Source organism: Staurois parvus, unplaced genomic scaffold (genome assembly GCF_062004578.1).
Source record: "Staurois parvus isolate SC_StPar_1 unplaced genomic scaffold, SC_StPar_1.0 ptg000051l, whole genome shotgun sequence".
Lineage (NCBI taxonomy): Eukaryota > Metazoa > Chordata > Amphibia > Anura > Ranidae > Staurois > Staurois parvus.
The window spans coordinates 166,124-189,517 of record NW_028317847.1 but is presented as its reverse complement, the minus strand read 5'-3'; the positions used below and the strand labels follow the sequence as shown (position 1 = coordinate 189,517).

Below are 23,394 nucleotides of genomic sequence, written 5' to 3'. Positions count from 1 at the left end.
ATATAGTGTTGTCAATTTCCGCAGCGCTTTACATATATATTGTAGATTCACATCAGTCCCTAACCCTCATGTGGGAGGAGACTGGCGCGGCTGTGCCATTTTCAAATTGTTAAAGTGGGTGCGGAAATAAGATCTCCTCTGTCACAGAGAGGCAAGTGCTGGCGGTGGGAGGAGAGTGCAAAGGAGCATTTTGCACTCTAAATATGGATGTAACATGTACCATGATCCTAAAGGTGAACTTATCCTTTAACCTCCCTGGAGTGTAGCTCGGGGTAAAGTTTCAGTACCACAAGCGGTAACCCTGAGCCACACTCGGACTTACCATGCGGCGTTGCTCAGGGATTCCCTGCAGCGCTTACCTTGTCCTTCGCTCCCGCGATGCACCCCCTGCAGCGTCCCTGGCCATCTTCTACAGCTGATGTCGGCAACCGGCTTCTGTGTTCCAGTCCCTGTGAGCGTCGGGACGTACGGGGGCCGGAACCGGTGGCAAATGTAAAAATTTTAGAAACTGTCATTTTCTAATAAACGAATATGACATAGTAAAACATTACGGTTTCAAACCATTTCACATACATTTTGTCCCAACTGCTTTGTCCTGTGCCCTGCCTGCATTTTGACTGTTCTTTCTGCCTGGAAACTTAAAAACGTCCATGGCGTCCAAAAAGCGTCCCTTTAGGTCAAAAGCGGTTTTAGACCGGCTAGAGAACAGCGATAGTAAATTAGAACCACTTGCAGAATTGAGTGATAATGATTTGTGGGGAAATTCGTCATCAGACTCTGAAAACGATTTTGCGACTTTGCTCAGTGATGTGCGAACTTGGCGCTATATTTCAAATTTCAGTGTTTTTGGTTTGATTACATTATTGAATTAAATTTATTATATTATTTTTTATGATTATTTATTAAATTATAATTTATGATTTCGTGTTTCAATTTTTATCATACCCGGGATGTTTACTAGACTCTTGTTCGGACAGATTTCAGTGAGTTATTCCTAAAAATTACAGGTCTACAATAAAAAAAAACTACATATTTCCATGCAAAATAATGTACCGCTTTCAGCAGAGAAATATGGACATAATCAGACCGCTAGGGAGGTTAAATCAGAAGTCTTTGAATAACATGGATTAGGATCTTAGTGATATATTGGTTTAGGAGAATTTCCTTGTTTTTAAAGTTTTTTTTAGCAAATAGATAAGTGGATTAAAGGATGTTTTTGAACATCTACCTAGAGTTATGCTTAAAAAAAAAAAAAAAAAAAAGGAAGGACTGTAGAGCCTCGCATTCTTCCTTTGCCCCACAAATAAGGGAAGACTCTGGTTAGTCCAGTGAACTAACAATATCAGACAAGAAAGTCGCTCATTAAGCTTTATCATTCTGTCCGCTTTAATGGGGCCTTTACTTAATAAAAATTCCCTGAGCAATTGCCAGGATATTAGGCCATGTCCTTGCTTATGTATCAGGTGGTCTGAGCTGTCACCGGCGAACGTGCAGTTCACGAGGCGGCCTCTCTGGAGAGCACAGTGGATTTACCGTCCACATAATAAATGCGGAAGGCAATCGATAACTGTAGGCCGGCACATTAGTTAAGTGTTTAAGAAAATGGCCGATTCTTTCAAATTAAATGACATTGTGCTTAATGCTGTAATTTCCCACTTAAGATTTTGCACTGCTACATAGAAAATCCAAATGAAGTAATTTTTTTTTTCCCTTTTAACTTAAAAAGAACAACTACTCGAGGGATTTCCTGTGTGAAAGGAAACATATCCGGACAGACATGCAACAAGTATAAATCATATCCCGATGCTTGTATACTTGTATTGCGGGTCAGTTTTTCTGTATTGAAAACTGTCAGATGAAAAAGTAAACTGACACACAGTAATACTGGAAATGTTTTATTTCAAGTTCAGTAGAACCACAAGGCTAGGTAAGAATATGGCAGAGGTAATCACAGGAGTGATTACTCTTGGGGATCACAGAAGTGCATTTACTTTTGTCCTCCTTTGATCCAGAGTTAGCTGATAGCGGGCTGTTGCCTGCTATCAGCTGACAGGGTAAAGCCAGGCCAGGCTTGAGAAGGATCCAGATAATATTGTTAGGATTCACCCTACAGCCTTATTGACAGCTGGCCCTACCTTTCACTGTGCAGCTGACAGCCGGTGACAGCCACTCCCGTCCCTTCCCCAGCCCAGCACTCCAGTGAATGCTGAAGGAGCAGAACAGAGATCAATAACAGACAGTCACTGCTCTCCACTTAAAGCAGAACGAGAGCTGAGCAGTCATGTGATTGCTCAGATCTTGATCTTTGAGCTGGAGTGACACAGTTGTAGCATGGAGATGAGTAGGTAGGTTTTTTTTTTTTTCATCCTATACTTTTCCTTTAACGTGGTTGTAAACTTCAGAAATGAAATATGTACAAAGCATATCCCTCTATAGTGTGTACTTGTCTCAATTAGGAGCACTAAGTGTCATTTCTGTCTGCTGCCTCATTCCTCTGCAATCAGCAGGTGATCCAGTTACAGAGCATTTTCCAAAAGTAGTGCAATCGCTACTTATGGTGCAATGCATTTCAGGCCTTTCAAAATGAATGGGCTGAAACTGCAGTACACAGAACTAGATGTGAATTGCACAGGAACCGCACGGCATTTCGAAGTATGGGATTTTTTTTTTTAATAATCTTGCTTACCTAGGTGGATGCAGCATCAATCCAATGCTGCATCTGTCCCCCACTGGCTCTTAGGCTAAGAACTCTGAGCAGAGAGCAGTGGTTGTCAGTCACCGCCATCTGCTCTGCCCCCCCCGAGCTCACTGGAATGCTGAGCTGTGGAAGGGGTGAAAGTGGCTAGCTCAGGCTTTCAGCGGCTTGCCAAGTGACAGTCCAGGTTCCTGAGTGGATCCCAACCACCAACCATATAGTCACAATCCTTCCCCAGCTTGGACCAACTCTGACATCAGCGGCTTTAGCCCGCCGTCAGCTGAAAACGGTTCACAGGAGTTGAGAATGAACTGCACTCCTCCACAGGAGAAGTACAGCCAAACAAGCTTTCATTGCCCTTCTACTTCAATGAACACTTTTATTCATATATGGATGTGAAAAAATGTTTCTGTAAAGATGTTGATGTACTTTAGGGCCCTTCACGCCGATCTGTTTTTGATGCATTTTTGGGGTTAAAAAAAGCAGAATTATGCCCATAAAATGTATCCCTTTAAATCCCATGGAACTCTTTACACCAATGTGCTGTGGGTGCGGTGCGTTTTTAAAAGTCCTGCATGCTGCATCTTTGGTGCGCTTTTGAAAAGCGCAACAAACGCATATCCTATTGATTTCTATAGAAAATGCATCAAAAACGCATCTGCGATGTGTTTTTAGTGCAGTTTTTTGAGTCACATACCCAGAGATTCAAAGGTGCATGGTTGGAGTCAGGTGTCCAGAAAATGCGTCAAAAATGCATTTGTGTTTTTACAGCATTTTTTTTTCCAACAGAGCAGTTAAAATAGATGTTTATTCAATTTGTGATTCATTCATACATCTTTTAGTGTTGCACCTTTGTGAACACATATAAAAAAAGCACAGTGATGTCTGTGTGGCAGCCCCCTGCTAATTAGACGGATTCCCACTCCGCTGTATCACTCCTGGGACCACTTCCAGCCGCGGGGCCCTCGGAATGTGATCCTTGTGTAATCCTGACATTCAGTCAGAGGGCTCTGTGGGGATTCCGCATGACAAAGGCAGCCATGAGTAAAACAGACTGCAAATGGCTAACAGGGCTCAATGGCACAAGGTGAATTGCTCCCATCAATAGGAAGGCTGGTATTTCCCAGTTTTGTACATGATGCTGCAAATCCTGAATTCCTCTCTATAACACACATCAAACCTGTTGTCTCCAGGCTACAGATGTCCTACAGTTTGGCAGCCCTTGGACAGTGTAGGAAATGTAAAGCTGAACTCCGGCTGTACTTTCCGTCTTGCACAGTTGTACAGGCGTCTCTCCTGTACTGAAATTGTTTACTCTGATTTTACTGTACAATTGTCTCACAGTGGACATTAGGTACTGCAGCTTCCTTGCCGGGGTGATGTCCACCATCATCTAGCTCTTTCCTCCCCAGCTTTAGAGTCCCTGGCCCAACCCCTTCAATTGTTTGGATTTCAGTTACTTTGATAGCATCATGTGAGTGTTGCCGAAGGTAGTCTGCATGCAAATGAAGTCCACCCCTCCAGACATCCACCTATCAAGGCATTTAGATATTTGCATGACTCCTCCCAAGGGTCATCAGACTGCTAGCATCATGGCTTATGCAGGCCATAGACGGGTCGTTTATCGGACAAATTTTCGTCCGAACGAAAAATCAGCCGATATTCACAACGTTAGTGGGGCAATGCCGTCGGCCATTTTTCGTGGATCTTCTCATTTCTTTTTATCGGTCATGCTGGAAAATCCACAAAAAACAGCCGTTTTTCGTAAGCCTTGGTGGCAGCATCCATGGCAGCAATGACCGATTGTTCATTTATTGGCCGATAAACGGCCCATCTATGGCCAGCCTTAAGGCTACTGAGATAAGTACAGAGACATTGTTTTGTGATGTTTTCAAAAAGCTATGTACTACATCCTGCCGCCCCCTCCCATCAGTCATGATCTGCCTACATTGCATAGAAAAGCACAGAGGCACAGCAGGCCACTTGCAGTCTCCTTTAGAAGTCTGTGTTGTATGGTGACAATGCAAGAGCACAATTAGAAGACAAGGCCAGAGTGTTGTCACCCTGTTACAGGAGGTGCCTGAACAAGGACCTTCATGGCAGGATCACCGGGTAATGTTTTAATGAAAGCTGCAAATATAAATTAGGGTTGAAAACGAGTTATGAAATAACATTAATGTGTTAAAGTTTAAAGCGGTATTAAACCCAAAAGTAAATCTTTATTATATTGCAGCTTTCCAATTCTTACAGGTGGCTGCATTGTTTGTTAGTTTTTTTGTTAGGCTTTTTTCCTTCCTTTATTGATACCTGGTGATCTGGCCATTAGGGCTGTTGCTTTTTAACTTACATTAACAGACCAAGTTGTCCAGCAAAAGTAGCAGTTAGTGGACTGAGCAAAGCCATTGATCACTGACAGGGGTGCTTGCAATGGTCAACCTTTTTTTGTAAAACCTTTATCCCAAAATGAAAAAAAAACCTCTGTAACCGCTGTAAAGTGTTAGCTGGAGTGTAGCTTTATATTTTAATCAAGTCCATCTAAATCTGCTAGTGCTTCTAAGACTACCCTCTCATTGACAGTGATAATGCTGCTGTCCAAAGGTGTCTCTGTTGCTCCTCCATCCATAGTGAAGACACCCTAATGCTGGGTACACAGGGGAAGTTTTGTTTTGTTCAACCCAGGAAGCTGAAAAAAAAAAAAACACCTTACAGATCGCCATACAAACACATCCAATGTTGGTGCGACGATCTCCCTTCTGAACTATTGTGTTCTGACAGGGGGACAGCCCAATGGAACACACTGATCAGCACTTGCAGCCATTGGCTACGAGCGCTGATTGGATACTGGTTTTGCAGCAGAGACTGGCTTCTGTCAGACGTGGACCTGTACACACGGGCAGAAAGTTGGCTGGTTCCTGCCAAACTGACCGTTTTTGTCTGATTTTTTTATTTCTTTTTTATTTATTTCAGGTACTTACATAGCGCCATCAATTTACGCAGCGCTTTACATATATATTGTACATTCACATCAGTCCCTAACCCTCAAGGGGTGTACAATCTAAGGTCCCTAACTTACATTCATACATACACATACTAGGGCCAATTTAGACAGGAGCCAATTAACCTACCAGCATGTCTTTGGAGTAAATTTTCAGCCCATGTGTACCTAGCTTAAGACAGAAGTGTGTTACTGGCCGGATCACAAGGTGAAAATAAAGATTAAAAAAAAAGCCTAACAAAGGAAAACGAATGCAGCCACCACGTCTAATGATTGGTAAGCTGCAATATATTTAATACTGCTTTAAGCAATACCCTATTTCAGAATTGCATAAAGCCTGAAGAATGGATCCAAGTTATTAACCAACCTTTATTGGTTAAGTTATTAAAGATGCAAACTTATCACTTAAAGCAGTTTTACACCCCAAAAGCAAACATTTATTATATTGAAGCTACCAATTCTTAGATGTGATGGATGCATTAGTTTTCTTTTTTTTTTTTTCTTCTATTTTCATCTGGTGATCCAGCCAGCAAGTCTGTTTTTCAAAAGCTCAAACTCTCCAGCAGAATGTATCTGTCTACATGGGTGAGACAAAGCTCTTAACACTGGCAGGGGTGATTAACCATTAGCCGCCCGGCCTATAGCTGTTTGGCGGCCACAAAAATGGTTTAGCTATCCGGGGTGTATGCCATTTGGCGTCCTCCCGCACATGCGCAGTTGCAGACCCGCGCAGCTGCGCGATCTGTCACCGGCCGTGTACCTCGGACACGGCCGATGACAGATCTGAGTACCGGCCCCCGTTGCCGGTACCATGTGACCTGCTGTGACCAATCACAGCAGGTCACATGACAGTTGTATACAATGGATGGCTTCATTCATGCCATCCATTGTATACTAGTGCCTAGCTGTGAATGGTCACAGCAGATCACATGCACATGTCATGTGATTAGCTGTGGCCAAATCACAGCTAAACACACACAAAAAAAAAAAAAAAGCCTGAATGAATCGATGTCATTCAGGTAAATGCTTGCTTATAGCAAAGTAATTCTTTGCTATAAGCAAATTGTGTAAAAAAAAAAAATATATATATATATATATTTTTTTTTTCATACTGTCACCAGTCAGTGTCCCTGTTCACCGCCATGCCAGTTATATGATGACGCTGTACTGCACTGGTGACCGTATGTAAAAAAAAAAAGTGAAAATAATTTTTTCATTTTACGAAAAATGACAAAAAAAATACAACTTCAAAAAACTCGCCATTCCTCTTATGAAGTACGTCGGACTGTCTACTCTGCAAAAAAGGGTCATTTGGGGGATATCTGTACTGTTCTGACATTCTTGGACCTCAAGAAATTAGATTGGCTGTCAGTACTTCAGGATTGATCAATATTCAGATCTATACCATAGTTTGAGAACTCTATAACTTTCCTACAAACTAAAAAATACATCCTAATTTGGGTTATTTTCACCAAAGAAATGCAGCAGAATACATCTCGGCCTAAATTTATGAAGAACAATTATTTATTTGTAAAATTTTATAACAGAAACAAAGAAAAACGTGTTTTTTAAAACGTTTTGGTCTTTTTTTGTTAATTTAGCAAAAAATAAAAACCCCAGTGGTGATTAAATACCACCAAAAGAAAGCTCTAGTTGTGTGAAGAAAATGATAACATTTTAGTTTGGGTACAATGTTGTATGACCGCGCAATTGTCATTCAAAGTGTGAGAGCGCTGAAACCTGAAAAATGGCCTGGGCAGGAAGGTGTAAAATTGCCCGGTATTGAAACGGTTAAAAGGATCTAATTTTATTTAAAACCTTTCACCTAAAGAAGGAAAAGAAACTGTTTGCTGTAACTATTTATAAAGTGTGAGCTGGAGTTTGGCTTCAATTGGTGTATTGAAATCTGTTCATACATTTAACACTCCCTCCCCCCCCCAGACTGACAATGCTGATGTCTTCTGTTCTTCCTGTGCTCCTTCATACAGAGTGGAGGCCCACTAACATAGGAGGTATGTTACTGGCCAGATCACCAGGTGAAAACAGAGGGGAAAAAGCCAAAGAAAACTAATGCAGCCATCACATCTAATGATTGGTAAGCTGCAATATATTACATTTTTGGTTTAATACTGCCTAAAATTGCAAACTTTCTGCATATTAAATAAATGAAAACAACTACTTGCATTACCAATGGCAACAGAATTGTAACATTTATTCCGTCAGACACTTTGATGGACAGCAATGCCGTAACTTCAGATTGCTTCTTAAAGAACAAATGTGCAAAAAGAGAGCTGCCAGGATTTCCTACAGTAACAGAGAGGTCTGCTGCCGTCACACACTGCCACCTCGGCGGTGGACATCTGTATCTGTGCGGAGTGTGACACTTCGTCACGGATGACAGTCTGCTAATAGCTACCTCTGCCAGCCAGCCGCCGTAAAGCTGTCTATATCACTTCCCAGAATTGTGAAGCAGCTTCACCTCCCATCCATTCAGTGCTGACACTGTCAACAACGTACTCTGTCATGAGAAGTATGGGGGCTGCCACTGCCGATGTCCCCTTTGAGGGTGAAGGTACAAATAGTTATGAAATATCTTGGTTGACCAAAACACTGACTGCTGATAGGATAACCAAATGTCAAGGCTTTTAATCATCTGATCTCTGATGTCACCTGGCCGCTGTGGTCTGTCAACGGCTTTACTGCACATTCCAAAAACAGCGTGAAGCCAAGAGCCAGGGGGGTGAAGGGTCAGAAATTGCTGAATTTTTTTTTTTTTTTAACAGAAACCTTTTTTATTCATTTCCAGAAAGAAATGTACAACATTAAATATTAAAGTGATTCAAAAGGCTTTTTTTTGTTAGAAAAAAATCACACAGCAGGCAAGTATGACATGTTTGTTAAGTGGTTTTCCTGTGGGGTGCAAACAGCTTTCTATGGGGGCACCCGCTGCTCCGTGTGTCCATTCACACACGGAGCTGTAGCATGGCCCCGCCCCCTCTCTCTTCCCATTGGATCACCGGCTGTGATGGACAATGGCTTCCGCTTCTATCTCAGCCAATAAGGAGAGGGAGTCCTGGGATAGCCGAGACTCCAGTGCACATCGTTTGATTGAGAGGGGGCTTAGGTGAGTATTGGGGGGGATGCTGCACACAGGATTTCTACCTTCATGCATAGAATACATGAAGGTAAAAAGCCTTTACAACCATTTTAAGGCACAGAGTAAATCATCTGTATGCACTGAATGAACACTGTAAGAACACTGCCATCACACTGCACATTACTTCATTTCCAGTGAAACAATGAGAACTCTGTATGTAACATCAGACTGCAATACAGAGATTGACACAGACAAACAGGGCTATGCTAGTCCAATCCCAGGGGAGAAGATGGGGGGGTGGGGGGACAGGAGGGAAGAACCTCAGTGTTGTAACATTACCAGCATAGTATAGGAACACTTCCAAAGGGTCATACCCAGATCACCGCTCCACCGGGTCTCCCCCTCACAGGGATAGGGATCTAGCCTCTACCCAAGCAGCCCAGGCCTTGTCCAAATTTTTGGGACATTTACAACTCATAAGTAATTTTATGGAGGGGCAGAGCAGAGTCCACCATGGACCTCCATTGGGAGATCGCGGTAGGGTCTGATGGTTTCCATTTTGAAAGAATAACTTTTCTGGTGAAGAAGGCAACATAGAACGAAACTTCAAGTGACCTCTGACTCTTATGCTTAAAGTGGTTTTAAACCTATGAAAGGGGAACAAAACATATCCCTCTATAAAGTGTGCTCATCTCAGTCAAGAGCACTAAAAGTCATTTCTTTCTGCTGCCCCATTCATCTGTTATCAGCACGAGTCACTTCTGACACCAAGCGGTTAAAAACGGTGACAGTGGAGGGAGCTCCAGCACACGGCCTGTGATTGACAGCCTTAGCTCTGTGCCTGTGTGCTGTTTGAAGGGGGCGGGGGTGTCTCTTCCCTCCAATAAGCTCACTGAGCTCTGCAGAGAATAAGCTCAGACAAGCTGTATACATTCTGGACTCTGAACTGCTGTAGAGGGGAGAGGGTGCAGATAAACAGGTACAACTTATGTAGGAGGATTTGCTTAATCTCGCTGTATCACCTGAGTCTAGTCACTGGGTATAAGTAAGGGTTCACAAACACTTTAAAAAGGAACTATACCTCCCCTCCAGTGATGAAACGTCCATGAACTCACATGCCAGCACTAACATCCTCACCCACTCTCTCAGGTTCTTAGGCCATTGCCTATGCCGAGATAGAACCTCCTGTGTATACGTATTAGCTCACTCATCCTGGCATATGCCGAAATCAAACATTGCTGTGCATGCGCAACTTAGTGTGCATTGTATATAAGAAGGTAAATAGGCAGGTAAGAGCCCTTTACTGCATAAGAGACATAATATATCTCTTCTACAACAAAAAGCCAACCAGATTGCCTATTTTTAATTTATACCTAAAGCTCCACATATTACAATCTGATTGTACAATCTCTCTACAGTCTCCTTTATGGTGGCCATACATGCTTCAGTAAATGACTGATTTATTTTCCAATCAATTTCTCCCAATATGAATATTCAATCTATAGTCGACAACCCATTTGATCGCTAGGACACACAACGAGGAAGTGGATTTCGATCACTACTTGGAAAATACAATAGTAAGTTACGTATCACATCTGTTTTCCCCAATACAATCTCAAAATCTGATCTAATGAACAAAGCATCTCAGTGCTGCAAAATGATGCAACACGACTGAAAATGTTCTGCCCTGGTCAACTCCGCTTGATTGAATGTAACTCAACTGAGTCTAAATTGATCAGAAGGGAAATTAAACCTATCGAATTGCATTGATTGGATAATAAAATCGACATGTGTATAGCCACCATTAGATCAAGTAAACTCCTTAGCAGATGCCCTACCTGAACAACCCTTTTTATTGGTATCCTTTCAGACAACACAAAAAAGTAATCTCCCCACCCCTAGCCTGTGATTGGACAGTGAAGGAGCAGAAACAGAAGAGCTTATTTGTCTACTTTCTTCTCCTGCATGTCCCTTGTCTGCAGAGGTGAATGCAGGGCACCTGACTGGCCTTACTGCAGTCCCTGCCTATTATTATTATACAGTATTTATATAGCGCCAAAGGGTTTGCTCAGCGCTGTACAGTAGCAGGGGGACAGAACATGAGACAAGACTGTAACAATACACGAGGGGTTCGAGGGCCCTGCTCTTTTGAGCTTACAATCTAGGAAGAAGGGGAAGGTGGTACAGGAGGAAATGGCTGTGGGGGATGGAGTGGTGGGAGGAGTGGAGGAGGTTAGTTGTTAGGTGAGGTCGGGTGTTAGGTGAGGTTGGGGTAGGCTTCCCTGAGGAGGAGGGTTTTCAGGGTGCGCCTAAAGGTGAGGAGGGTAGGTGACAGTCTGATGGATTGGTGTAGGGAGTTCCAGAGGATGGGGAAGTCCTAGAAAAGTCCTGCAATCGGGCGTGGGAGGCGGAGACCAGGGAGCTAGAGAGTAGGAGGTCCTATGAGGAGCGGAGGGCACGGGTAGGGTAGTTATGTAGTTTGGGGTGGCGTTGTGAATGGCTTTGTAGGTCAGAGTTAGCTGTTTGAATTTGATGCGCAATTAAAGCAATGATGTATTTATTAAAAAAAAACAATGCATTTTATAGAAAATATTCTGATCTGTCTGATGCTGCTATATAGGAGAGTACAAGAGGCTGAAATTAAGTCTAATTCAGGTAATTATTAAAATAAACCAATTAAAGCAATGATGTATTTATTAAAAAAAAACACAATGTATTTTATAGAAAATATTTCAAGACAAGGAATACCTGTAAAAAAAAAAGTCTGTAAATACTTACCTTATCTCCTGCTCCTTATCTGTTGAAGTTCAAAGCGAATTAGGTGCTTCAGGGAGCGTTGATCTCCTGGGTCTATTGCAGCTCTCATTGATTTCTTCTTCCGACCTTACCATTCTAGGATATAGCAGTAGTGTGGAGGTCAGTCCCCGCTGACCAGTGAGGTCCTTGGGGACCTAGGAGATCGACACTTGTGTTGGTTTCCCTTTGCACTTCAGTAAGAGATTTTTCAGCATCAGAGAAGTTTTTGGTAACACAGGTATGCCTTGGTTTAAACCGATAATAAACCCCAAATCATTATCAGTCTGGGTGGGGAGTAGTGTTAGTTGAACTGGCAGATTTAGATGGACTTGAGTAAGGAATTAAAGTTGAATTTCAGAAAACACTTCTTAGTCCTCATGCACACTGGACATTTTTACAGCAGCTGTTTTTGGCTTTTGATGTTTTTTTTTCTACAGCCAGTAAACCCCCCCAGCATGCTATCCTGTGTGTCCATGCACATATAGACTGTATTCAATGTTTTTTTGGCTGGGACATTTTTTGGCTGGAAAAAACCCCAGGACTAGTGGGTCTCTAGAGGCGTTTTTTAGCTGTAAAACCGCTGAAACGCTTAAAGATGCGGCAAAATACCGCAAACCGGTTTTTGGAGTTTTTTTTTACCAAAAAAAAAATAATTGGGGGGGGGGGGAAAAAAAAAACAAAACTCTAAAAAGACGCTAAAGAATGTGGAAAAATGCCACTAATTGCAGCAAAAAACTAGTGCAAAAATGCTAAAAAAACTCATGTTTTTAAAGTGACTTTACACAGCCAACGTTACCAGCGTTATCAAAATGTCAAGTCTGCATGAGGGCTTCAGCAGTTACAGCAACAGTGATCTGTGACTGATTAAACCACAAGTCCTGTCGGCCACCAAGGCATCCGGCTTTTAGTTCTCAATGAAATGCAACGGCGCTGTAGTTCATGGATTCTTCCAGTTCTTCAGTACCTGTCTGACTGTACAGGCGGTACAGGCAGAGAGCTGTACTCAGAGTACGCAGGAGCCTGACCCTGCACCCATGATTTGCCAATTGAGGGTGCAATGCCCTGTAGACTCTTAGAAAAAAAAAAAATAATAGATGCATATTTTTGCAGGGAAAAAAATGTTGCATTTTTTGATTAACAGGGAATTTATCCTTCAATACCGGCTTGGTGTCAGCAAGCGTACAGTACATGTTTACTGGACAGCACTAGCTGGTCACTCACAGATTTTACTTGTCACTAGAACTGCTTTTTAAATGCCTTCAAACAAAATGCCATCAGTGGCTCCTCCGACATAAAAAAAATAAAAAAATAAAGCCAGAGTCAAAATGCCCTTTGTTCCTGGCTACTTTCTAGATCTAAAGATGAGCAGCAGAAACCATGAAAGTTTTTCTGCGCCCTCTTCAAGCGAAACCTATATCACTTCGGCACAGAGCTATAAAGGTTTTTTTTTAAATGCATTAACGGTCACGTAATGATTGCAGGACAAATTCCGCCAACGGAACCCTGGACGTGAGCAGCAGTATCGTTGACCTGAACTTGGCAGGATTCAATCAAAGGCTTGTCATATCTAATGTATAATTTATAGTCACTAGGACTTCACAGAAAAAAATACACACACGCACACATTACTAAACAACAAACATGTGTGTAGATAGACGGTCTCTTTATAGATTTCCCTGGCATCCCCATGGAACGCTGCCTTTCACTAGAAGAAAGCTTTTGATGTTAGCTTGCTAAATTTTCATTAAAGGAAAACTATAGCGTATCTACTGTGAGGACGTAGTTTGAGGTATTATTGAAATGTTATCTTAAAGTAAAGTAAACCTGCCAAAAAGGAATCTGAAACGGTCACCCCCAGCTTTTACAGTACCCCAATATCTCAAAAGTTAAAAAATTTCCAACATGCAAATGATGACTTCCACAAAGTCGAGCAATGACCCATCCCACACAAAGTAGGAGGAGGGGGCAGGCCAGCACTCAAATGTCAGTACAATTTTTATATCATTGTATATAAAAAAAATAAAAAAAAATTATATATATATATATATATATATATATACATACACATACATATATATATATATATACACACATACATATATATACACATATATATATATATACACATATATACAGTCAGGTCCATAAATATTGGGACATCAACACAATTCTAAAATTTTTGGCTCTATACACCACCACAATGGATTTGAAATGAAATGAACAAGATGTGCTTTAACTGCAGACTGTCAGCTTTAATTTGAGGGTATTTACATCCAAATCAGGTGAACGGTGTAGGAATTACAACAGTTTGCATATGTGCCTGCCACTTGTTAAGGGACCAAAAGTAATGGGACAGAATAATAATCATAAATCAAACTTTCACTTTTTAATACTTGGTTGCAAATCCTTTGCAGTCAATTACAACCTGAAATCTGGAACGCATAGACATCACCAGACGCTGGGTTTCATCCCTGGTGATGCTCTGCCAGGCCTCTACTGCAACTGTCTTCAGTTCCTGCTTGTTCTTGGGGCATTTTCCCTTCAGTTTTGTCTTCAGCAAGTGAAATGCATGCTCAATCGGATTCAGGTCAGGTGATTGACTTGGCCATTGCATAACATTCCACTTCTTTCCCATAAAAAAACTATTTGGTTGCTTTTGCAGTATGCATTGGGTCATTGTCCATCTGCACTGTGAAGCGGCGTCCAATGAGTTCTTAAGCATTTGGCTGAATATGAGCAGATAATATTGCCTGAAACACTTCAGAATTCATCCTGCTGCTTTTGTCAGCAGTCACATCATCAATAAATACAAGAGAACCAGTTCCATTGGCAGCCATACATGCCCACGCCATGACACTACCACCACCATGCTGCACTGATGAGGTGGTATGCTTAGGATCATGAGCAGTTCCTTTCCTTCTCCATACTATTCTCTTCCCATCACTCTGGTATATGTTGATCTTGGTCTCATCTGTCCATAGGATGTTGTTCCAGAACTGTGAAGGCTTTTTTAGATGTCGTTTGGCAAACTCTAATCTGGCCTTCCTGTTTTTGAGGCTCACCAATGGTTTACATCTTGTGGTGAACCCTCTGTATTCACTCTGGTGAAGTCTTCTCTTGATTGTTGACTTTGACACACATACACCTACCTCCTGGAGAGTGTTCTTGATCTGGCCAACTGTTGTGAAGGGTGTTTTCTTCACCAGGGAAAAAATTCTTCGGTCATTCACCGCAGTTGTTTTCTGTGGTCTTCAGGTCTTTTGGTGTTGCTGAGCTCACCGGTGCGTTCCTTCTTTTTAAAAATGTTACAAACAGTTGTTTTGGCCGCGCCTAATGTTTTTGCTATCTCTCTGATGGGTTTGTTTTGTTTTTTCAGCCTAATGATGGCTTGCTTCACTGATAGTGACAGCTCTTTGGATCTCATCTTGAGAGTTGACAGCAACAGATTCCAAATGCAAATAGCACACTTGAAATGAACTCTGGACCTTTTATCTGCTCATTATAATTGGAATAATGAGGGAATAACACACAGCTGTCCATGGAACAGCTGAGAAGCCAATTGTCCCATTACTTTTGGCCCCTTAACAAGTGGGATGCACATATGCAAACTGTTGTAATTCCTACACCGTTCACCTGATTTAGATGTAAATACCCTCAAATTAAAGCTGACAGTCTGCAGTTAAAGCACGTCTTGTTCGTTTCATTTCAAATCCATTGTGATGGTGTATAGAGCCAAAAATGTTAGAATTGTGTTGATGTCCCAATATTTATGGACCTGACTGTATATATACACATATACATATATATATACACACATATACATATATATATACACATATATACACATATATACACACACATATATACATATACACACATATATATACACACACACACACACGTACATACATATACACATACACACACATACAAATACAGTGGCTTGAAAAAGAATTCATACTGCTTGAAATTTTCCACATTTTGTCGTGTTACAACCAAAAAGGTATGTGTATTTTATTAGGATTTTATATGCTAGACCAACACAAAGTGGCACATAATTATGGAATGGATGGAAAACGATAAATGGTTTTAAAAATATTTTCAAATAAACATCTGAAACGTGTGGTGTGCGTTTGTATCCAGGTCCCTGAGTCAATACTTTGTAGAACCACCTTTCACTGCAATTACATTACAACTGGACCACGATCAATGGAAGGTTGAGTCTTCAATGTGTTGACTTGGCCTTCAAATTCTCCAGCTCTCAATCCAACTGAGCATCTGTCGACGTGCTGGAAAAACAAGTCTGATCCACGGAGGTGCAACTTTCACCTCGTAACTTCCAGGACTAAGGATCTGCAGGATCTGCAAACTGATTGGTGCCAGATACCACAGTGTACCTTTAGAGGTCTAGTGGAATCCATTCCTCAATGGGTCAGAGATGTTTTGGCAGTAAAAGGGGAATCTATTCAGTATTAGATGGATGGTCATGTTCAAGTACATCTAAAACCAAAAAGGTTTTTTTTTTTTGTTTGTTTGATTTGATAGATTCTCTCTCCAAAACAGTGACACCAAAAAACATGTTCTCATTGGAAGATATCCCCTTCTATTGCTGGTTTGGTGACAACTGTAAAATGTTGGATTCCCATCTCTTTCTGTCCTGCTGACAACATTTAACAGAGCAAATTTCCCCAGCAGGGACACAGACCGCATTAAAACTTAACAGGAGTTCTAACCCTTTCCGCACCCCTTTCATATGAACCATTGTGGGTATGGAGTTTAAGTTAACGACACCCCAAAATTAGCTCACAAAATGCGGTGCGATGTGCATAATCGGATCTGATTCTGGTGCGGGCTAAAAAAGGGTCCTGCACTTTTTTGGTTTGGATGCGATTTGAGCCATACAAAATGTATGGCTCAAATTGCACTGTACAGAAATCGCATGTAAATTTGCACAGGAATGCGTTGCAGTTCCTGTGCGAATCACATGCAATGTGCCCCACCGCATCAGTGTGAACCCAGGCTCATCGCACTGAGGAAACGGTTTGTGTGCTAAAACAGCCCTTGGGCTGGAGAGTGTGTGAGAGAACAGCTCACAAGGTACTGAATAGAGTAACAAGTATGCACAGCTGGTTGCTACTATGATCAAGGCGCCACAGCACTACAATGGCAGGGAACAGATTTAAAACAGGCAGCTGAATGTGCAGGCACACAGAATTCTACAATTGTATTAAACGTTTATGTGAACCCTCACCTTGTAAAACAACTCATGCAGTTTAAAATAGAAATGAAAGGCAAAACATTTGTGTATTCATATAAAAAAAGCAAAAAAAAAAAACCAAACAAACATTCTACATACCTTTTTTCCCTGTTTTAGAAGTGATCACATTCTCTCTGTTCTCAGCTGCAGCTGAGGGAGGAGAAACATTACACTGATCTTCCCAGTGAGTGGCTGGGAAGGGGTGGGGCATGTCAGGACAAGTCTGACCACTGGAAGAGAACAGGCTGAGATGTCCTTAAAAATGTTACTAAACCCTGGACCCTGCAGTCACTATATCTGGTCTCCCCGGACCCTGCAGTCACTATATCTGGTCCCCCGGACCCTGCATTCACTATATCCGGTCTCCCAGGACCCTGCATTCACTATATCTGGTCTCCCCGGACCCTGCAGTCACTATATCTGGTCCCCCGGACCCTGCATTCACTATATCTGGTCCCCCGGACCCTGCATTCACTATATCTGGTCCCCCGGACCCTGCATTCACTATATCTGGTCTCCCCAGACCCGGCATTCACTATATCTGGTCTCCCCGGACCCTGCATTCACTATATCTGGTCCCCCGGACCCTGCATTCACTATATCTGGTCTCCCTAGACCCTGCATTCACTATATCCGGTTTCCCACAGTACACAGAACATGGAAATGTAATTATTGTAGTAAATATAAACTGCTAAATACCTTTTTCTCATCAGTAGTTAGAGCAGTCTTGTGACTTCTATCAGTGTCCAGCAGAACACTGGTTAAAGCCTGTAGGAGGAGTTTTCATTCTTTCCTGATTATCCTATGAGGCTGCAGGACCCCTGATCCTCTGTCTGAACAGTACCGATTGGCCCTGTGCTGATCACATGCACTCTCCCAAGAAAAAAAAAACTCTAGTAATACACACCAAACTGAGCATGTGCAGCTTGCCTCCAACGCTCTGTTATATCAGGAGATGGACTGGGGATAGTAGAAGATGGGGAGGATCAGAGAAGACAGGATCAAACCTCCTTTTTACACAATGCGGAAGATTAACCCCTTAGGTTTCACAGCGAGTATAACAAGCATGCTTTACTGCATATACAGACTGATTTTACTGTTGTTGGTTTAATAACACTTTAAACTATCCATTATTATATATGTGTTCCAACTTTGGGGACTCTAAAAATGTATTGAGTTAGGACTGAAGTACATTGGGGTGCCTTAACGTGGCCTCAGCAGCGTAAACATATATTTGCAAATGTATGAAAACTAAACCCCAGCTGGGAATTGTTTGTTTGTTGACATGTGTCACCCTTCCATGTGCTCCTTGCTGCAAAGGCCAATTATAGGTTGGTGTGGTTGCCATTTGTGAGTTCTCAGCACAGCCAGTAAAATGACCACACTGTGCTCTCCTACTTAGTGTGGTCAGTTTTTAATAGGAAAGGAGGAGGACTGGCAGGAACACCAGGGATTTCACACAAAGGAAGCAACTCAAAGAGAACAGGAAGCTTTTTAACCTGTTCATGCCGGCTGAATGCAAATGTGCGGCCACCCAGCGTCTGGGCCTAGACGCCAAGTGGCCACACATTTGCATTCTATTAAAAAAAAAAAAAAAGACATATGTGCTGAGAGCGTGCGCCCTGCGCACTCGCAGCACACATGTCCGGTACTCACGGAAAGGTCCCGATCTCCTCTTTCGATCAGGACCTTTCCCGATCTTGTGACCGCCATGACAGTGGTCACATGACCCTAAACTCCACCCCACTTCCCTGCTTCTGAAACTCTTAAAGGGCCGGGATGCGCAGGCGCCAAGGGGTTAAACACAATTACATGGTACAAATGGCACATATCAAGAACAAGAAATGTTGGGTTTACATGTTCTTTAAGGTCCTGCTGGAAGTAGAATTTGGTACAGTAGACCATGGTTAGAGGACACACACATGTATGTGAAGAAACAATGTTGAGAGCCTGAAGATAGCCTGAGCGGTTCATTCTATATCCACCATTGATTTCCCAGTTTGCCTGCTGTCCTTTCTCTGGAGATATAGAGATTCTGGGGTACGGCAACAGCTATATAGTATCTGTGAGAGATGAAGTTGTCTGATGTAGTCGGTCTTCAGGCGGGCTTGCTGCAGATGAAAATGTCTGTGGCGATAAAGCTTTTTGCCTTCTCCATACCTATTCAGAATCATCCATCACCAGATGACGCATCAAGGACCTGGCTGTTGGATTAGTTAAGGAATGCTGAAAATATACAAAATGTTTGCACTCTTGTGGATTTACAGCCAGGCTCTTTTTTATATAGCCTTCTTGCTAGTTCTCATTTTAAGCCTTTTATATATATATGTGTCAGATTTTTTTTTTTTTATTTTGAAAGATAGACAAACGTGTTTTATATTATTTCACGTGTGTCTGCAATGAAATGTTTATAGAGAGCTTCCAGAACAGCTACAGTGAAGGTTATTTCCAAGAATTGAGTATAAAAGCTGAGTTTTTACAAATAGAAGGTTCCATACACACTTGGAAATAGTGCTGTGTGCATTTACATGCGGGAACCCCAGCAAGGGTTCCCAGCAATTAGCTACAGGACGAAGCCCCACTGAAAGCAATGGGAGGCTGACAGCTCCCGCAGCTAATTGTGGCTGTTCGCATGTAATCATTCAAGCAGTGATTACCTGCAAATGATCTGTCTGTGTCCAGTACCAGTCATTTGCAGGTAATCACTCCATGAGCGATAACATGTGAGTGGCCACGATTAGCTGTGGGAGCTGTCAGCCTCCCATTGCTTTCAATGGGGCTTCATTCCACAGTTAATACCCAGGAACTGCATATATTATTAAATGTGTTTTTTAAAATGCAGACAGTGTAGTACCTGAATGCAGACAGTGTATGTCTCAGAGGAAAAAGCAGCACAATGACCAATCAATTGTTCAGCAGTGAGAAAAGGATGCTGACAGGAGGATACAGCAGAGTGAGAGATGAGCTTATCAGTGTGCTGCTTCTTTCATAGTCCAGTCACAGGGTGGGGATGGGAGGTATTAGATTATCAGTGTTACTGAATTGCATCAGAAAAAAAATAATGTCTTTTACCTTGCTGTGCTATGGCAGAGCTGTGTAAATTTCAGGACTGCATAAACAGAAAAAAAGCTTTTGGAAGATAAAAACGGCTTCCACATGGGCAATCCATCTGTATACTTAGCTTTTTGCCTGCTGTTCAGCTTTAACCACCTTATTACAGTAAATAAACCGCATGCCATTACCACTTCTATCCCTGCGAATGACCAGCTTATATACTGTCCAAAGATCAGTGTTACATACTGTAGTTACTAAGGGTAAAAAAAAAAAAAAAAAAAAGAAGACAGAGGTCCATCCAGTTCAACCAATAAAAAATAATAATAACCAAACCAAATACCTCCATATACATACCTGTACTTGATCCAGAGCAGCGGTCTCCAAACCTGGATTCTCCTGGGCTCTCCGATAGAAAACTCTTATGGGGATTCCAATGCAAGGAGAAACTCTGATGGGGACACTGATGGATGTAAGGGAGGATCCTGATGGGGACTTAGATATACAGGGGGACTCTGATGGGGGCTCCAATGTTAAGGGGAATTCCAATGTAAAGGGGGAGGGGGGCTGATGGGTTTAAGTTTATTTGGAATTTGTTTTATTTTACTGAAGTTTATTTCTGCTCTAAATCATATCATGCCAATTACAAATAAAACTTTTTTCACTCATTTAAAATTGAGTAAGTTCATTTATAAAACTTAAAAATTTGGAGATCAATGAAGGCAAAAAAGAACATCCCTATAAAGCTCCATGCACACTAGCATTTTTTTAAGCTCCTAGAAACTGTTTAAGCGGAGTTCCACCCAAAAGGGGACGTTCCACTTGAAAGGTTGGTCCCCGCTCCCCATTAAGGATTGGCACCTTTGGGGAGCGGGGGGGAATGGATATCCGAATTTGACAGGTACCCGCTCCCACTTCCGTTGCGATCGCCTAGGCCAGTGATGGCGAACCTTTTTGAGCCCGAGTGCCCAAACTGCAACCCAAAACCAACTTATTTCTTTCAAAGTGCCAACACTGCAATGAAACCTGAATATCGAGCTTTTGGTTTAGAAAAAACAACTCGTACAGTAGTGCAAACTAATTAACAGTACAGGGATGACCAGAGACTGCGGACACAGTACAGGGATGACCAGAGACTGCGGACATAGTACAGGGATGACCAGAGACTGCGGACACAGTACAGGAGATGACCAGAGACTGCGGACACAGTACAGGGATGACCAGAGACTGCGGACACAGTACAGGAGATGACCAGAGACTGCGGACACAGTACAGGGATGACCAGAGACTGCGGACACAGTACAGGGATGACCAGAGACTGCGGACAGTACAGGGATGACCAGAGACTGCGGACAGTACAGGAGATGACCAGAGACTGCGGACAGTACAGGGATGACCAGTGACTGCGGACAGTACAGGGATGACCAGAGACTGCGGAAAGTACAGGGATGACCAGAGACTGCGGACATAGTACAGGGATGACCAGAGACTGCGGACAGTACAGGGATGACCAGAGACTGCGGACAGTACAGGGATGACCAGAGACTGCGGACAGTACAGGGATGACCAGAGACTGCGGACAGTACAGGGATGACCAGAGACTGCGGACACAGTACAGGGATGACCAGAGACTGCGGACACAGTACAGGGATGACCAGAGACTGTGGACACAGTACAGGGATGACCAGAGACTGCGGACACAGTACAGGAGATGACCAGAGACTGCGGACACAGTACAGGAGATGACCAGAGACTGCGGACACAGTACAGGGATGACCAGAGACTGCGGACACAGTACAGAGATGACCAGAGACTGCGGACAGCACAGGGATGACCAGAGACTGCGGACACAGTACAGGGATGACCAGAGACTGCGGACAGCACAGGGATGACCAGAGACTGCGGACAGTACAGGAGATGACCAGAGACTGCGGACAGTACAGGAGATGACCAGAGACTGCGGACAGTACAGGGGATGACCAGAGACTGCGGACAGCACAGGGATGACCAGAGACTGCGGACACTACAGGGATGACTGCTGACCTTTGGGGAGGGAGGGGGAGCGGGTACCTGAATTTGACAGGTACCCGCTCTTACTTCCGCAGAGTTTTTTTTTTATCTTACCTGTTCCTTTATCCAGCCGCGCGCTGTCTTCCCGGCTTCTGTAGTGTGGGCGCTCGTCGGACAGCCGGATGCCCAGTGCGCATGCGCGAGCAGCGCTGCGCTTTGTGATTGGTCCGGCGGCTTCTGGGATCTGTCATGTGTCCCAGGTACCGCCTTACCATTCACAAAGAGCACTGCTTCTTGTGCATGCGCACTTGGGACCCGGCTGTCACGCACACTACAGCCGGGAAGACAGCGCGCCGCTGGATTCTCCTGGCGTGCCCACAGATAAGGCTCGGCGTGCCGGCTGTGGCACGCGTGCCACGGGTTCGCCATCACTGGCCTAGGCGATAGCGAGTGGAAGTTGTCCTACCCACCCTGAAGTCTTGTGGGAGACACGTGACAGGTCCCAGAAGACGACGGGACCATTCAGGAAGTGCAGCACTACTCGCGCATGTGCAGTGGGCACCTGGCTGTGAAGCCGCAAGCTGTCACAGCCGGGTGCCCACACTGAAGATGCCGGCGCCTGGAATACAGGACGGCCGGTGAAACGGGCTGCAGCAGGGGCAACACTGGATTGTGGGACAGGTGAGTGGATGTTTTTTTTAAAAGTCAGCATCTACAGTTTTTGTAGCTGCTGGCTTATTTTTTTACAGAGTGAGTGGAACTCCGCTTTAATAGCATTTTGTTTCTGTTCCTAGAAGCTAAATAGTGTTGTTCTATGTGTCCATGCACCCTATCTGAGGCTATTAGCGTTTTGTGAGCTTCCGCTTCTAGTAGAAGTTTGAGTTTTTGGAGAATTTTTTCTCCTCCTAAAACGCTACTAAAATGCTAACAGCTTTTTTCTTGCTTTTTCTTTTTTCTACGTGTACTGTTAAAACGCTAATAAAACGCGAACGCTCATTCACCTTTCCAACTGCTCCATCTCCGCCACCCCCCTGTGCCAATCCCTCCACTGGCTTCCGATTGCGCAACGGATCAAATTCAAAATCCTAACACTGACGTACAAAGCCATCCACCATACTGCCCCGAACTACATCACTGACCTAATATCCAAGTACCGCCCAGCACGCACACTCCGCTCCTCACAAGACCTCCTTCTCTCTAGTTCCCTGGTCTCCTCCTTCCATGCCCGCCTCCAGGACTTCTCCAGGGTGTCACCCATCCTCTGGAACTCCCTGCCCCAACCCATCAGATTATCACCTACTCTCCTCTCCTTTAGGCGCACCCTGAAAACCCATCTCTTCAGAGAAGCCTACCCCACCCCCTGCTAACTTGACCGACCTCCTCCACTCTTCCTACCACTCCATTCCCCACAGCTATCTCCTCCTGTGCCACCATCCCCTCCCTCCTAGATTGTAAGCTCCAAGGAGCAGGGCCCTCAATCCCCTCATGTTTTG

The 23,394-nt window shown here is 43.3% G+C and overlaps 1 protein-coding gene across 1 annotated transcript in view; it reads right to left on the bottom strand.

Moving 5' to 3' along the window:
- Positions 1-23,394, bottom strand: part of RSU1 (Ras suppressor protein 1) — a gene marked incomplete at its 5' end in the record, with an annotated part of 170,161 nt that overhangs the window by 20,711 nt on the left and 126,056 nt on the right. The window lies entirely within an intron of this gene.